The 12,615-nt window shown below is 44.4% G+C and overlaps 1 protein-coding gene across 3 annotated transcripts in view; it reads left to right on the top strand.

The window, feature by feature from the left end:
- Positions 1-6,528: 6,528 nt before the first annotated feature.
- The window catches only part of tncb (tenascin Cb), a 38,672-nt gene continuing 32,585 nt past the window's right edge, over positions 6,529-12,615 (top strand). The window contains exon 1 of one of the 3 annotated variants that reach the window (XM_037483540.2): positions 6,529-6,908. The gene's annotated coding sequence lies outside the window, so the exon portion shown is untranslated. The remainder of the gene's footprint in view (positions 6,909-12,615) is intronic. The other 2 variants (XM_037483538.2, XM_037483539.2) reach the window with 2 other exon arrangements.

Raw genomic sequence — 12,615 nt, 5'->3', positions numbered from 1 at the left:
CCATTACTCCCCATGAGGACGTCAAGTGACGTATTTGCAATGCGTCAAAACATATACGATCCTGGAACAAGTACATTTTCTATAGAAACTGAGTTGATGATACATTTTCGTTGTTTTGGGGGCTTTAGAAGACCAGTCAGCACCGACAGGAGGAGGGAGGAGTTGAAAGATGATAGTCTTGTAACCTGGGCTCACTTGGGTGTCCCTGTGTCCCTGTGTGGCTTGCTCCCTGCCACTCCTGGGTGAGGTCAGGTCTCAGAGGGCCAATTCACCCAGGAGGTCCCCAGGCCTCACTAAACATTCTGCTCTGGGCTGCCTGGGAATGAACAGGACACCAAATGCCACTTTCCAAACCGATCATGGATCATCTCACTTACAAATCAGCTATTGAGTGTAATTTCATTTTTTATTGGTAGTTAACTGTTCAAACTCAACAAGACGTGCATCTTCAGTGTTTGGATTATTTAAAATCAGTGAAATCAGATCCCTGGTAATTCTCATTGAAGCTACAACTCCATTTTTTGTGGACAGCCAGTGTGGAGGGAACTGCTGACTTGACACAATCTGTCAGACCTTTGTTTGTTTATAGAATGATGTTGGTGTTCAGTGGTTAAAAGGGTCCATTTATTACAAAAAATACAAATATACATAATTGTGCGAGAGCGGAAGGTTGGTGTTTATGGCATGTTCATCAGACGCTTGCTTATATTCTCTGTCATCTTGTTGCATCGCATTTCTTGTGAGTCAAACAAACGCAGAGAGTGAAAGTATGTGCGCGCGGTCAGCGTGGAGGACTCCAGCAGTTGTCCAATGCAGGCAGCAGTCAGAGGGGAACAGGAGCCAACTGTAGCAACACATTGCCTTAAGGTCAAAGGTTAGGGACCACACCACAGATAGTCCAGACGCCGTGTTGAGGACATTTATTGGCCATTTTTACAACCGGTGAAGCAATTGTGACTGTGTGTGGTCTAACAATGACTCCATTACTTTGGCTTTGGATTTGGTCAAAGAAACGAGTGCGCTACAGCGTGCGGGGGATCTCACACCTTACACCCTTTATGTCAGACATTGTTAAACCTTTAAGGAATGGTACGGTGATTTGCTCTCTTTTGGAGATGAAGTCTTTGGTGAAGCTTATCACAAAGACTGGAGGCCGGGGGTTAATACACCTAGTTTGATGTTGAACCAGTCAATCCATCCATAGCCTGTCTCTGCAGCATCTTGGGCTTTGGCGTGAGTTACAAGGGACAGAAAGTCGAAAGTGCTTCCATCCCAGCTCGTCAATAATGACTCTCGGTTGCGTCACTTTTTTGGCATGCCCTTCTAGTAAACACAAAGTTAACCTGGAGAATGCAATGAAAAACCCATAGTAGGGTTTAATATTACATTTTAGTTGGTCTTTTTATAGCAACAAAACCACTTAGTTATTATATTTATAAATCATTTGATGTTTTCATTTCTTAAAGGACGGTACCCAACTAAAAGTAATTAAACCACAGCCATCTATAAGTTGTAATATCTTGCTCCTCCCGCCAGCAATCAAACTGCAAGCATTTCAACCCCAACTCACGGATTAGCTTGTTTTAGTCAGTCCAGATGGTCACTGGCTGACACAGGGTCTCCCCTCAGGGCATACCATAGCTGCATGTTGCTCACTGCTCATTCAGTGCCACACGCCGGTGTGCTCTTGGTGAGGTGTGCATGCCCACTAAATGTATCGCTAACCTGACTTGATCATGTCCTAATGTTCATCCTGACCTATAACCACTGAAGGTCAATGCCTCGCCTCAACCAATCGTCTCTGCCTCAACATGCTAGGCAGGGCTGGTCTTGCTCCCCTTCGTCCAGTTCTTAGGTAAACCTGACTCCTGCTATGTGCAGACTTCTTCTAATCTCAATTTGATTTGTATCTTAAATTACTAGCATGCACATTTAATGGTAGGATTCTGCATTCTGAGATTCTAACTGGTGACCTTTTATTGACAAATACAATGGAAATGGCTATGCAAACAGTCGCAGAAAAGCAAAAGCACTTGTTTTCCCCGTGTCTGCCTGTATCTTGAAAGCCATCCAAGGGGTCCATCTTCCTCGCCCGTGTTATGAATTATGGATAACTGCTAATAGGCCGTTTTTCCCTTGCTTAACTTATTGTAGCCACAGGCCTGCCGCTGATGGCAGCCTCCACTTGGACTCCCCACCTCGGTGCTCATCACCTACATTACGCCTCCCACCCCGGTGTTATTGTCTCATTAATACTCAGGCAAGGGCCTCGGCAGCTCGGGGACGAGGAGGCGGACCGGGTCCTGGTCCGAGTGACCCTCCCCGAGGACTTAACCCGCACCGTCCCACCTCGCTGCTGCATAATGGATGAAGGACAGACATTGGGCGGGCGGGGGAAGGAGTGGGAGCAGGGGCCCTTATTACCTTGTGATTCATTTTTAATGAGGTAAACAGGTCTTTCCAGGTCACCTGCGAGCTCACACACACCCATTGGCAGGTGGTGTGTCCTCAACGCCGCCGCCTTATTGCTGCCCGCCTTGACATCCTCCATAGCTCTGTAGCATAATTAGGTCTCACTGTCATTGACAGAACGTGTCTCACTTTCCACAGAATCCGTCTCCTTGATGCCACCAATTATAAGACGGCAAGAAGACCTTATATAAGTGCTCCAGGCAACCTTTACTTATCTTTTCTTATTGCTGCCACTAGATTGTGTTTCCAGGCAGTGAGATATACGGCGCCATAATAAAGTTTAAATATATTCTGTTATAATTGATTCCATTGCACCCTGCAGCTCATGAATTGAATTTGAAATGGGTTACGGAGGAAAATACCCTGTCCTTTTGTAGTCCACTAGCAATATCCACACTGTGACCTGCAGCCGCTTTCGCTCTGCTCGCCACGCTGTCGTAGTATTTTGCCTGCGCGCGGGTGTGTGAAATGATAGCTGATGAAACAAACATTGTTGTGCTCTGATGGAGGTAAAACTGGCTCCTTTATGCAGACGCCTGGGCTTTCAAGAGCGGCAGAAATTGCATGACAGGCGAGGATGCACGTACGAGGCGTCATCTAGGGAAATCAAACCCCTGCTCAGTTCACTTGCTCTGAAAGTCGGTGAACAGGTACGCCTTCGCAAACAGGGAGGCGGATAACTCCCACAGCAATTCTCTGCGAAAAGCCTGGCAAGGCTGTGAAGGAGGAAGGAAACGAGAGAGAGAGAGAAAGAGGGAGAGGGAGCAACAGGAAGGTGAGAACAGGAACAGATGGAGAGACGCGGGGAATCTACACGAACTGTCATTTAAAACAGGTGCTATACATAGCCGAGCTTTCCGTTTATCATCTCATCTAAATGATGATCATTACAGCCAGAAGTCATTAAATGCCCCCAGACTTATAGATTTCCTCCCTCCCTCTTGGGAGCGGGAGATGAAAATGAATTTAGGGCCCCTCGAGTCATTGAATTTTCTTTTTATCACCCGATAGCCATGCTACATATGTGCCATTGTGCTGTATATGGGATTAGAGAGGATCTTTTCTGCCTGACTGGCTACTGGCTCTCAGCAACAAGACGAGGATCATTTCCCCTGCTGGGAAAAAAGCTCCACTCACGCCACCGCCATTCGGATCGGATCAATCTTCTCCTCACAGAACGCCAATCTTTATCAACACGTGGGGCGTTTGAGCTTTGATAAAGGATATTTCCTGAAATTATTTTTCATACGTTAAAAAACATACATTTATTAAGCCTCCAAATGACCGGTTTCCCTTGGATCCACATCATTAGCATTTTTAGAAAGTTTTCTCAGGAAATGATACATGAAGCAAAAAACAATTTGTGGAGGTCTTTATGATTCAACACCATCATCAGCGCCAGCAGCAAGGCCCAGTGCGATCAGTCCGTGGGGTCATATTCTGACTTAATGAGTGTCATGGAAGATCTTTTGATGCGCATTTCTCAGCTCTTTGAAGTCCACGTTTTTTTTTCTCCTTTGAACAAGCGGTCGATAGGACCTGTGTGGCACAGGATCTGCCGAAGCTCTTTGTTCTGGTGTTTATTCAAGGCGGTTCTGACTGTTTACATCACAATCTCGAGCGCAGAACGGCTGGTAATTACAACCAGCTAACAGTCGGTACCCCGAGCGGAGTCCAATCAAGAGACGGTTGCTGACACGGCTATTTGATCCCGTGTCTCAGGTTGGTGGTCGCCGCCTGAGCAGATGAATGGATGAGTTGGTGGTGAAGACGCCACCAGTGACAGACAAATAAGAATGTAATTTCCACAGTCTCATACTCTGATGCCAATCCAGAAGCTTTCCATGATAGCAAACTCAGCAAACATTTTTAAATTGCATTGATTGTCGACATTTTGTCAGTTCCCCCCTTTACATGCAGTTGATTTCTGTAATTGTTTTTCAGTGCAGTACTTGCCATCGTAACTGGTATATTGCACCTTCCCTTACATTGCGTACACATGCACAAGGGACTCTTGGCTAGTGCCCCATGTTAGACAAAGAGACAAGATGGGAGCCAACAACGATAACTAAAATGGCTTTTTTTAGTTGGTCATATTGGTGGATGTCCTCTTAATCAAAGAAACGTTTTTTGGCCTGTCCTTTCATGTCTCTTGGCCAAGTGAAGGCAAGATTTTGGAAATACACAAGCTTGACAGTCTTGGGATATTCGCCAGCACTTGAAGATTTTTCTTCAGTTGTCTTTCCCACGTTTGGTAGTCATACCATTAGGGACAAAATTGTTGGTGTCCTGGAGGTTTTAAGAAGTGCATCCAGTTCACAGTAATGACGTACTGTGGGGCAAACCACATTTTTTTCCTAATGGGATCAGGCTCACTTTATGGTCTCTCCTCATTACCGTCGGTAATAAGAATAATCAGCAAATCAACCAGAACTGAATGCTATTCAACATTTCATGCAAAAATAAATGTATATCTACGAAAAGGTGCATGCTAACATGCAAATCCACATCCATATAGTGCTAATTTTTTAGGGAATGGAGAACTCAAAACATATTTTTGAAATAAATCTGTATTTATTGTCCAATGAGGTATTTAGCATATTATCAGCTGGCCTGCCATAGTTCACCAAATAGGCTCCTTGAAAAATTACTATTGACAATACAATTAACAATAGAAGGATACTACCAATAGAGCATTTCACTCAATATCTTTTTTCTTCTTTCAATCCCCATATGCCCAGCAAATCTGCAGCCATTATGCTACAGAGCATTCCCTCACACAGCAGCCGGCGTGGAGGCATAATGCCCAACAGGACTTTGTGTGAGAGTACAGCCAGCCCTATGGCACGTTGTAAACGCCAAAAGTCCATATCACGGAATTTGGAAATATTCTGACTGTATTCCGGTATGTGACGTACTGCTTTTTCAAGAAAACACATGAATTCATTCATTCAACTGGCCGGCGAGTTAGCTTGTTAGCTAGCTCGTTAGCGGGTTATCTTGTTGTGGGTCCTAGTGTTGCCACCAGAGGCAATACCAGCACTGACAAAAAAAACCCTCTCTAAACAGACACAGCTCCTCTCTTGGCCACCAGTTGTGTTGGTGCATCTCTGGTCTCTTGTTGTTCCACCTGTATCGATCTTTTCCGTGTTTTCATCAAGCAACAGAGTTACTTCTTGTTGTGAGCCGTACTCAGCCTGTAGTTTGGCTAAAGTTCGGGTAATTTTTATAAATGTACAATTATTAGTGTTACAAATTATGTCACAAGCTTTTGTGTCGTGGCGTTTTACCCTGTTAAATAGTATTTGTTGTGGGTTATTCCTTGTTGTTATAAAGTTTTAACCAAGACTCAATCTCAACACACATAAGACAAGTAGCTCCGACAGCTGAGCTCTTCACGCTGAGGTGTAAAAATAAATTCTGGTGCCTGCCGAAGAGCAACGTCCGTTGTTATAGCGTAACACCGGAATGAACTCTACGTGAGAAGTTCATACCGTACGGAAATCTTATACCGGTATCCCAGTTCAATCGTTATACCTCAGCCACACTCTTGAGAGCCGCGAACAGGCAGGCAGTAACTTCTGGATGTTTGTTGTTTCGCAAAACCATACAAATAAAGATGTTCCCCTACTTTTAGTAACACATAGCGTGGTTGCAGGTATTGTTTGACTGGGGTCAATAAACCTTAAAGGTTTTAGGACGAATATTTGGTGTAGACTTGGTTTAACAGTGAGACTTGGTGTGAGCTCGTCTTCCATACAGAACAACAACAAATGGCAGCATTGATCATTTTCTTCTACGTTCAGTGTCCGTCTGCATCCCCATCAGTCTCACGAATGGAGCTCCCCCTCCACTCGCTGCTTTCAAGTTCTTAAACGCTATGTTAATGCCGGCCCTGCTTTCAGTCATATCTGGCCTGCTATTGGCTTGCCTGCCTCAATTTGCTGCTAATGGTCTAACCCCCCCACGGCACCCCTCCCAACCCCCCTTTCCTTTACCAACTCTCTTTCTCTCAGTCACTCTCTCCCCTTCCAGCCTTGAGGCGTCCCGTTTCAGCTCCTTCGCTTTCAGTCACAATGCTGTGGAGAGGGTGAATGGGTGGGGGGCATTTAAGAGAGCAGTAGGTGGGAGTGGAGTGTGACCGCAGAGGGTCTGCTGTTTAAGAGAAAGGGAACTCACTCTCTCTCTCTCTCACTCTCACTCTGCCGCTCTCCATCTCTCTCTTCTCACTGGCTGCACAACATCAGCCGGCTCTCTAGGTAGACTCGAGTAAACACTCTAGGAGGACAGAGCGAAGATGACAGAGCTGTCAGCGCTCTGAGAGATACACACCGGTGAGAGCGTTTGTCCCGGCTGGCAGATAAGGCAGTCTTCAACGCCTGCTTCTGCTTACATTTTCTAATCAGCGAAGGAGCGTTGAGCATTGTGCTCGTGAGGTAGGTCACGTCCTTTACCTGCGCGGAGCCGGTGTGCTTGAATGGGAACAGAATGAATGGGATGAATGGGCTTTAATTAAGGTCATTGAGGAAAAAGCAAATGCAAAGCTGAACATCTTCAGAACTTCAACCATGTTCATTCAGCTTGTTTCCTCTTTTATGTAAGTTGATATCTAAACTTTCGGGAGGAATTATTTCTGTTTATATTTAATTAATTGTTGGGCTTCAAAGCAGTACAATAGCATTTTCTGTTGATTATAATTGTTTATTTAACAAAAAGAAAAATGCTATTCACAGCGAATTGCGTAAAATCACTTATTTTCTCAAACAGCATCAAATATATGGTTTCTTTTATACAAAGAATTTAAAAATTCTTCCATTTGAAATTAGCCAAATAAATTTAATTTGAAGTAAAAAATCATGTGTTTTTATTATGGAGCCCCACCTTTTGTGAACATTGGCAGTTCCTGAAAATCCTCCTGATGCTTTACTAGGGAGGACTTAAGAGACTGGCTGAATTTCAATTATGATAATTATGAGTGCCAATTATGTTTTGCTGTAAAAGTTTGTATTCTCCCTGCCCTGCTATTTCCCATTTATTACTGAAGCAGGTAACTTTCGTTCCTTCAGTGTTGATCTACTGAATGGTTCTGCTCGCAGTGGGGCTGCTGCTGATCAGAAAGATGGGTATGGTCAGTGTGTGCGTGTGTGCGTGTGTGCGTGTGCGTCTGTGTCCGTATGTGCTGCTTGCCGGAATAGCTCCAGCTGTACACTTTATAGTTGCCAGCAGACAGTAGGCTTGTGTAACCCTGGAGACAGACAGCTGCTATGTATTAGATGCTGCTGGTTGGTTCCTCTCCCAGATCTCCAGCATTCACACTGCCGGCTGTAAACTGGCAGCCTTACTGACACACACACACACACACATACGCTGGCAGTGCCTGTCCCTCTCCATGTGCTCCCCAGTCTTCTATCTTAAGGTCATCTACATTTGTTTGTTGCTTGCGTCCCACACAGAGAGAGAGAACGTTTGATGGCTCAGTAAATGAGATGGTATTTCCTGATTTGGGGGTTTGACAGCAGAAATATTCCTTCTAATCATCGAATTTGTCATATTGTAAGAATTAAAAGCGAGGTGGTGTGACTCTCACTGGACGGAAGCCTCTGTCGTCACAAATGTCCATAACGGGTTAGTGGTGAACTATATGTAATACATTGCAACAGTAGCACAAGTAAAGGAGAAGATTTGTGCTACTGAGGCAGCAACCTGACACACAGCTCTGTCTCCTAACATCACCCTCCATGAGGTGGTTGTACCCAAACAGGTAAGTATATTCAATTGAAAAAGGGTGCGTTATATGATTATTTTTTACAGATCTGTAGACAAAAGTGCTCTTAATGCATTAAATGTTCTCAATTAGGAGTTTTAGCGTCACGTTTTTCCTTGCCTGAGTGAGCAAGCCTCCCAGTCTTCCTGAAGTTCCTTTGGTAGGTTAGAGGTTCTTGAAGGAAGGATTCATTGCAGGGCTCAACGATTCACACTGAAAACCCCTGAAGCTGTATGCAGAAAATCATATGTTCACGGTGCCCGAAATGGGGTGGAAGTCTTAGCGAGAGACGGTTAGAGAGCAGGGAGAGCGGTAAACGGGTGAGGAGGAGGAGGAGGAGAGCAAGAAGTGGGCGTGTGCTGAGATATAAGGTGGGCTGGGATGGAGGAGACCCACAGGATACCAGGGCAGCGTCTGCCGGATGGTAATTGCGTATGATGAGGAGATGCGGACACAATGAAGCAGCTGTGGCTTAAGGTTCGCCGATTCAGCGCTGTCCATCTTTCATACTTTTTCTTTTGCCTCATTTCGATTTATTCTAGATATCACACACTGACCTTTTTCTCACATCTTCTGGCCGATTGTCGGCAGCAGCGAAGGCTCCACTGCATTAATGTTTCATGGTGCTTTGGCTAGCCATATGATCTGCCACTGACAGTGACGGTCTGCATAACGATGAGTGTGAAACGGGCCTTTGTTTGGACAGCTGTTCGCTTCCCGATGCTCCATTCCCCACAAAGCTCAGAGAGGGTGACTGTCTTTAACCCCACTTAGCTCCTTCACTGGTGATTGAAAGCAAATAGTAATCGGGACTTTTTCAGATGACCCACGCTCGCCGAGGCTCAGGAGAGATGCTGCATAGTTTAGGGTTGGATTAAATGAACATCTTTAATTCAGGATGATCCAGACTGTCAGTGTCGCCTCCTATCTTTCCCTTCCCTTTGTCTCCCTTTCTTTTCTTCTACATTGTTCCTGGTTTCTGCTGAAATGTCATGCTGTCTACCATATACCGTGTTAGATGAAATTTTCCAAGATTTCACATCATTTATGAGTACATCTTTGGATGTTTTAACCTGCGCTATGCTGCCTGGTTTCTATGACCACCTGTGGTCCAGATGACTTTAAATACATGCAGGCAGTAAAACAGAAATCACTGCTTCAAGTATGAACAAATAAAGTTTGCAGAGATTCGGGCATTGGGTCGAACCTCAGGCTTCAACTCTAACATCGACGCCTTAAAAATTCTGTCACGGAAGAATCCTTGAACTTGAAAGAATGCATGAAAGGGTAGCTTTGTTGTACAATTAAATATTTGTAAGGCACCAATGATCGCCACAAAAGTCACAACAGTTTGCCTGTACGCCACTGCTGCCAATTACGATTAGTCATCGCCAAAATACAAAGAAACCCCTCAAAGAATTTAAAGCATTACAGATGGTTTTTGATGTTCCTTGGATGCTAATATGAGACGGGAATAGAGTGACAGTCTTCGAGCTGAGGGAGCCAGGATGCCTTTGTTTTGGCCATACCCTCCATTGGAGGCATCCAATAGACAATCAAATGTGGTAGACACTTCGCACTGACATTTCGCCTCCACCAGTGACATCACACATTGGAATGCATGAGTCCATAATGTTCTTGGAACAAGATGGGGGTCCTTTAGAGAGGGGCAGACAATTTAAATTGGGGAAAATGGTTAAAAAGCATGGAAGCCAATGAAGAGCCGACCCGGGGGACCGGGGTCATTAGGCTCATGCAAGTGGCTGAATGGAAGGGACTCCCAATTTGGACACGCAACACGCTTCAGGCTTTCATCACAGACAAGGACAAACAGATGTCCGGGTATCACAGCCAACACGCTCACTTCCATTTAGAGTAGAGAGAAAGAAAAACTTCCATCCTGTGTAAATGGAAGAAACCAATAAACACCCAGTGTAAAGTGCTGAAATATGCAGTCTTTGAAAAGCCTGTTTACTCAGCGATCTTTGGAGTTTATAAAAAAAAAAGTTCAGTGCCTGAATGTCAAAGATATAGACATAGAAACGGTTAATTGTCTGTTTCCTGGAATCAAAATAGTATTTCTTGCAAACAACGTTGGTTGGTAGAATCTATTAGTTTAGTCTTGTGATTCACGCCATCTGACCAATTTCCGCACTTATCTACACCGCCTGTCCTGTTGGGGCCCCTTGAGAATATACACTTATAACAATTCCAAGTAGTGACAAGCCAAACACTCTCTTGAGATCGCACATTCAGGCTTTCGCCATGCAGCTGTTTACCTGAGAGGGAAGATATTAGTTACATGGTAAGTTTAGACGAGTCCCAGAAGTCGACATCAATACCTCCACACAGGCAGCAGCCGGACACAAGACACAAGCCAGATTTTCATAGTGAGGGGTGAAGTAGGTAGAACGGATGGGCTACTCGATTGTATGGAATAAACAGCAGGTGGATGTTCTGTAAGGCTGCACTCGAGGCTGCCAAGTCTGCACACCATAAGGGGGTTAGGCTAATAAACAGTAGGTCGCCAGCACCACGGCATGTTAAAAAGCTCACGAACAATGAACAAGCCTCCGACCTCTCCATCTGGACCCAAGGAGACCAGCAGCGCAAGAAGGAGGCGCCGCGGGGGGAAGGAGCCATAAAGAATATCGATGGGCCTGAGGGCGAGACGCGGGTAAAATCAGAATGCAGTAAAAAGTCAATTGAGATTTGACTGTCTGCTGCGCAATTCACCCAGTGAGGGCACTCTCTCGTTCAGTGTCCTTTCTCTCAGTAACTCAGTGTCAAAGTTGGAAATTGGTTTTGGTTGAAGGAAATAGACTTTTTGGGGGGTAGTATCAGTCAGACTGATGAGCAGACATGTGTGCTCTGGCTCCAAAGCACTCTGGTTGTTCTGTGAGCACGATAGGGCTCAGCCTTGGCACAGCGCTCTCTTTGAGTACCCAGATAAGTGTTTTCTGCCTGTATCACAGACCCAGCCTCCCCGTCTGCCTTATCAGGCGTGAACACACTAACCCCCACCAGTCCCCCGCTATCTGTGTCATCAAATCCAATGGGGTCACAGCGTATAGAGCCAATGAGCACAGCCTTTGGGTTGATGAAACCAACCTTCCTTACATGCATCAAAAAAATTCCCCATTACATATGTGTTTAGCAAGTCAAATCAAATTGTTTATCATCTGTAAATAGGGATGTCTTGGAAATATTTAGATCGTTTTTTTATTCCTGTGTTAGGCGTGTGAGAGTAAGGAAATGTGTTATACTTCAAAGGAAAAGGACCTTTGTGAGAAGTTAAATAGAGTTTGTTAATTATATATACATTTACATTTACATTTAACTGTGCGACAACATTGAGCAGAACATTTTTGTCATATGGACATCAGTAAAAATAATCGCTTTGGATAAAACCGTCAGCGGAATGACATGTAATCCTCTAAATTTATCATAGATTTTTGTAACTACACTAAAGAAACAATAGTACATTTAAAATCATCAAAGGAATTTACTCCCCATTTCTAGAAAATGTTTTTGAAACTTTGCATATAGTTTTCATCCAATTGCGGATGGGAAAAAAGCATTGATTGAAGCCGCTTCAATGGTCTTAAATGTCTTAAACCAGCGGACCACAAACACTGAACCATGGCAATGAGTTAAAGAGAGTTGGGTTTGTTACTATTATTGACCACTTTCATATTAGGTTTAGTAATTTGATCGTAAATGTTTCTATAAATAGAAAATAGCTCAATTGTAATAATTAAAGACAAGGAGCTTTGTGCTTTCGAAATGACAGATGTTTTTCAGATCAGATTGTATTTTTAATAACCGTATTGGTCTGGGATTTGCTGCACCTAACTTTCTTTTGAAATATGCATCAATCAAAAAGACATAAAAAAAACCATTCCCAGCAGACCGAAAGGAGGCTTGTCTTTACCCAATTAGCTGTGTGCTGATGTCCTGGCCTGACCACATCACGGCCACATTGGGACCAAACCCTGCTGCATCTCTCCAGACTGTGATCAGGAGTCGGCTTCCTCACTCTGCCTTATGGGGTTGAGTGTAGTTCAGCTCAACAGCGACAGCCGCATTTGTCATAGAGTGCAGAAGAAGAAAGAGAGTGTGGGTCTCGCAGAGCATGAGGTGATAAAAATGTGAAAAACCTTTTCTGCTACGCTACAACGGCACCATCGATTGCGCGTCGGGCAGTCAGCTCAGGCCATGCCTCTTCCTGGAAATACATTTCTGTGTTTGATGATGATAACTCACCATCCTAGTGCTGTCCTCAGCAACTACCTATCTCTCTGGCTATGACCTTGGTAGAGACACAGCAGCTAAATCAATATTCAACGGCTCTAGTCTTATGTGGGAGGTTTCCTTTA

Source organism: Pungitius pungitius, chromosome 5 (genome assembly GCF_949316345.1).
Source record: "Pungitius pungitius chromosome 5, fPunPun2.1, whole genome shotgun sequence".
NCBI classification, from domain to species: domain Eukaryota; kingdom Metazoa; phylum Chordata; class Actinopteri; order Perciformes; family Gasterosteidae; genus Pungitius; species Pungitius pungitius.
The sequence above is the reverse complement of the archived record's forward strand: the minus strand, read 5'-3'. Positions and strand labels throughout refer to the sequence as shown.